Source organism: Sminthopsis crassicaudata, chromosome 5, assembly GCF_048593235.1.
Source record: "Sminthopsis crassicaudata isolate SCR6 chromosome 5, ASM4859323v1, whole genome shotgun sequence".
Lineage (NCBI taxonomy): Eukaryota > Metazoa > Chordata > Mammalia > Dasyuromorphia > Dasyuridae > Sminthopsis > Sminthopsis crassicaudata.
The window spans coordinates 250,427,164-250,433,416 of NC_133621.1; positions in this window are offsets into that span (position 1 = coordinate 250,427,164).

Sequence of the window (6,253 nt, forward strand, 5' to 3'; positions counted from 1 at the left end):
ACCCCCAAGTAGACTTGATTCTCAAAAACCCCAAAGATGACCTTTTCCTGCCATTTTTCATCTAATTTAGGTATTAAGACGTTCAGAAATCTCTGCTTTTTCCTCTTTCAGTGGTTAGAACATCAGTTTTGTTTAAATTAAAAAATATATAATAATGTGGTCAATAATGGCACTCCCTTCTCCAATTTACCATTAGTAACTTCTTTAGAAACTACTTTGAAAGAGAAGTTCAACATTAAGAGATGTTCAAGGAGCATCAACCACCTCTTCTAGCCTGTGATGTCAACCCATGAGTGGAGCATTTTGGTGGGATATATACATAAATAAATAAATAAATAAATAAATATTTATATATATACATATATATAAATATATATATTTATAATTCAATATATATATAAAGGTTCCACCTTTAACCAAGTTCTCTCGAACTTAGTTTCTATTTTTAAAATGCTTCCTTCCTTAGATGGTTTTTGTTAGAAGAGTGAATTACAATCTGAAAGTGGTACCTATCTATGCTCTATGGTCTAGATGCCAAGGTTTTGAAGCTGTCATGTTTTAAAATGTCATGCCTTGAGGGGAAAATTGTACCTAGAGGGTACACACACGTGCAAAATCCACTATGGATATCAATGAAATACCTCATTTTAATATGGAAAATTATTCCTGTCACCAAGAACTTCTCTTAATCAACTTAGGCCACTTTTCTCTATGCCCTTGATTACAAAAAAATTAATAAAGCTTACTGAGGAAAAAAACTAGTCTTCTGAAAAAAGAATTCTAGGCTTTCTAACACAATTATCCATGATAATATTATTAATTCTGTGATCTGCTGTGACTTTCTTGGTGATCCCACAGACATGGGCAAGTCCTCTACTATTTCTCCAAGTCTGTTCAAGTTCATATTCATTGTTTCCATGATTCTATCTAATTTTTTTTTTTGTCCAAGTCTTTCCAGTTGAGTCCAGTTTTCTCGCTATTTTATAATATGATCATATTAATATGATCCCAGTTTCAAATACCCTTTTACCTGTAAAATACCTGTAATTAATAAATTTACCTGTAAATACCCAAATACCGTAAAGACCATTTGAAGACTTCATCCATTGTTTGGTAAATTCCATATGCTAAATTAGGTTTAGCTCTATGATTTTGGTAACTCTTCTCAGGACAGCACCTTGCACACAAGAATTGGCTAGCAACTGTTTTGTTTTCACCTGACACTTGTGGGAAAATCCAGGATTTCCAGTTAGTAACTAACTTGGTTAAAAAAAAAAAATCTAAAACCCAAAACAAAACCTTTGAAGAATTTAGTATTCTTGTGGATAAGTAGCCTCTCTACCTCATTCAGTAGAGTCCTCAATATTCAATAATATTAATATTATTATAATTAACATATACTGATTATAATATATTATAATATATAATTAATGTTAATATAATAAATAACAATATTATTCAATTCAATATTCAATAATATTCAATTATTAAACTGCAATTGTAACCTTCAAAATGTGTCCAGAAAAAGTTAAATGTTAATTAAATGAAGACAGAGAGAACCTTTACTGAAATTGTGTTCCATTTAAGATTATGTCCCCTTTACTGATCAAGAGGGTTAGAGGAGCCTGGATCTCCCAGGATAAGAAAGAGAAGCAATACCAGGGGCAAATCAACTGCCAAATTCTAATTTCTCATTCAATTGAGGAATATAATTTTACAGATGGCCCAAGATAGCTTGCTCAGATGCCAGGACCCTGAGAAAGACTTCTCAGCGCCAAAATTCAATTTCCAGAACTCTGCCACTTGGCAAACAATCTATCCGACAATAATATTCCAATTCCAATAATATTCCATATCCAATAATAAACTTTCAGTTTGCAACTAATAATTTGGGAATAAGTGAATTCTTTCACTCTAAACCTCAGTGTAACAACTCACTATTCTTTCTTATTCTTTTTTAGAGTGAATTTTTTCACTCTAAACCTCAGTGTAACAAGCCGATTGTAACAACTTTTATTGCCAATGCAAACAAAATATTCTAATTTCAGGCCTATAAAATATACTTTTGTATATTTATGTATGTATATTTTGTATACAAAATACACATCCCATATATTTTTATATATATAAATTCATATATATAAATTTATATATGAATATATATATAAATTCTATATAAATACAAATATATAAAACCTTGACTAGAAAAAGTCAAAAGACTTGTCTTATTTTCACAAATTATTTACTTTTTTCAGGACTTTAAAATCCTTTAGTTAGGAAATCTGTATTGCTCTAGGTGAATATCAATTTTAAAATTTGATAGTTTGGGGATGAAAATGAATTTTCATCCCCAATACAATGAATTTTATTAATTTCTATATTTCACATTCCCAGTTAGGAAAGTTTTCCTTTCCCAGTAATGTAAATATTAAAATGATTAAACAAAATAATGTGGCTGATCACACTAAAACAGTAAATTCCTACTAAAATGAAGTGATAAAAATTACAGAATGCAGTAAAAGAATCCCAATCTTGCTTAAATTCCTGGCTTAAAAGATTGTAGATTAGCTGAATAATACTAATAATATAAGAATTATTAATAATTAATAATACTAATAATTATTACATATTAATGATTAATTAATTTTTGTTGTTACAAGTGATTAATAGGTTAATAATAGATTAAATAGATTAAAATGATTAAAAGGTTAAATGGATACTAAATAACATTTGTTATTTATTATTATTATAATTATATATATTACATATATATAATATATATATATAATTATATATATTATATATAATTATATTATTATAATTATAATTATATAATTATTATTGTCCCCCACCTTTTTTGACTGAAAAATTTTCTAATATATTTTATATCTATATAAATTATATATCAAATATATATATCTAATAACATTAATAATTATTAATAATTAATAATATTTTATATTTATATAAATTATATATCAAATATATATGTCTAATAACATTAATAATATGTGTAAAATATGATATTATAATGGGAGAGCAGAGGAATTAAGATAAATTTAAACTGCCCTTATTTACTATTTATTATTTGGGGAAACTAGATGTCTCTTATGAAGAGACACATGTATGTTCTCTCACAAGAGAACTTTTTGTAGAAAACAAAATTATTTTTCTAAACCCATTTGATGAATCAATTAAATCTGACAAAAAAATCCCCTTTGCTTTTATTTTATATTATTGATTTTATAGTCCAAAGATACTGGCATGATTCTAACAAATAAAAACAAAGAATAAAATTCTTTTATTCTTATTCTTTTATTTATTAGAATTGCTATTATATTAGTTATTAAATTAATTAAAATATATTTAACAAATATTAATAAATATATTTATAATAAATGTTATATATGTAAATATATAATTATATATAAATAATAAATATAAACATTCCTATTTATTGCTCTTTGTTTTCATTTGGGTTTTCTTGGCAGTGAAAGGGAGGATTGTGAGTGAAAGCAGAGGATTGTGGGAAAATGTCAGAAAATTACAAAGTAATTTTCTACTACACTACAAAGTAAAAAAAACAAAAACAAAAACTGGTAAAAACAAATAAGACTTGGTCCTCCAAAAACAGGATTAATTGAAGTATGAAGTTGAAGAGCTGAAACAGCTCTGGGGCTAGCTGGGTTCAGAGGTAGCCTCAGCCCCAGTCACAGGTACTTTTATTTGACATTTATTAATTATTTATTAATGACATTAATTATTTATTAATGGGTCTCAGTCAGGAAGACTGAGGGAACTGTTGCAGATAGGGAATGAGAACCAATAAAATAAAATATAAAAAATTCAAAAATAGAAGCAAATGTAAGAGAATGTAAAAGAAAACCAGATCCAGATCAAGAACAATTAAACAAATCATAACAATTAAAACAAAGAGAAAAGAAAAGAAAAAACAAAAGGACCAAAAAAAGCCCAAAAAAATGACACAATATTTGATATATAATACTAATAATAATATATATTATATATATATATTGTAATAATATAATATATAATAATATAATATAATAATAATATATAATACTAATATATAATATAATATATATTATATAATATAATATAATATATAATACTAATATAATACTAATATAATAATATATAATACTAATATATAATATAATATATATTATATAACATAATATAATATATATTATATAATATAATATATAATATATAATATAATATATAATAATATAATATAATATAATAATAATATATAATACTAATAATAATATATATTATATATATATATTGTAATAATATAATATATAATAATATAATAATATAATAAAAGAAATAAGGAATTTAAAAATAAAAGAAATTGCAACAGGATTCAAAAAAAGGAAAATAAAAAGGGGGAAAAAACAAGAAATTAAAGATAATAAAGAAAATTGTCCTGAAGTGATAGGAGAGGAAAACGGGGAAAAAAATCCAGAGATTTATTTTGCCAAATTTCAAAATTCCCATTTCAAGAAAAAATTTTTACAAGCAACAAACAAAACAACAAAATAAGAATTGTACACACACAGGTCCTGAAATGCATCAGCAATCAAGACAAAAATTAAATTTAAAAAAAAAAATGAATATTCAACTGTCAGATCTTTAGAATTTTCTCTCAAACAAACCTGATCTTGTTAGAAAATTTTTAAAAAGCGCTAAATTAAAGACATTAAAAACATCAAGGACAAATAGTTTTATATCTGGATATCAAGTATAATAATTAGTAATAATAATAAATATAATTAGTAATAATTAATAATGAATAGACTATAATTAAAAATGTAAAACCATTTAAGAAAAGGTAAAATAATTTATGCTATATGAATGAGCTATTTATGCTATATAATTTATAAAATTTATTTTATAAATTATATAAAATTTTATTTTATAAATTATATAAAATTTTATTTTATAAATTATATAAAAATTTAATTTATAAAACAATTTATGCTATATGAATGTTACCTCTGAGAAGATTGCCCCCATCTTCTATAATTCTGTAAGGACTGTAATTCAGAAATTCTACTCACATCGGGAAAACACATATACATACATATATATATATATATATACATATGTGAAAATGAACATATCAAAATGAAGCCAATTTTAATAATTAATAATAATAACAATAATTTTAAATAAATTAAATGTAAATAAAAAGCTATTTTTAAAAAAGAATTAAGACAACTTTTTGATTAGATTATTGAGACAATTTTTAGATTAGATTAGAAATCCCCAAAAAGATTAGATTAGAAATCTCCAAACATGCATGCAGAGAAAAAACTGATTTTTGTTAGAGGGAAGAATTTAGAGGGATTTTTTTTAGAAAGGGAAGAAAACCAAAGGAAAAAAAAACCACAACTTTATATTTAAAAGGAATAGGAAGCTAACTAGCTTGTGCATGAAGTTTCATATAATCATCTTTTTTTTCTATTATGTTGTACAATGAAATTCTTGTTACTACTTGTTGAAAATATGAAATTCTTATTAAGTTCAGAATACATTTTTTTTTAAAAAGAGGAAACTTGCTTACAAAGCAATATATAATATAAATAAAGAGGATCTCAGGGTCTCTAATGAGACATGATTTTCTGATTGTGTCCAAATCTGTGACCCCATTTTGCCATTATCTGCCATTTATTGTTTGCCATTTACTATTTGCAGTGTCCTTCTTTTACAGAGGATGAAACTTGGCAAAATTGTTACACAGGTAGTGTAAACACAGGTAGTAAAGTATCTGAAGTAAACTCTGAAAAGAAAACTCCAGGTCCACTACTCTATCCAAATCCAAATCCCTCCTTTAAGTTTAGGAAAATGAAGCTTTGTGAGACTAAAAAACATTTTGCGCCTTGGAAACAGACATCTTAAGAAACAGATACCTTAAGAAACATCTTAAGATGTTTACAAAATATTCATAATTCATAATGGATATTTCAACTCTAGCAATTCTTCCAAATGGTAGATTGCTTACATGTTTGTAAACCACATGTTATTTATGGTTGTAAACCAAGTAAGAATAAATAAAAATAACATGTTATTTGTGGTTGTAAACCAAGTTGTCGGGGTAAGTTTATTTTATTTTCTTATATATTTAGTAATATTACTACTACTACCCTGAGAATTCTTGTGACATTCAAACTTTCTGTGAAAGATTTTAATTAAAATTAAATTTAAAATTTTTGTTAAAACT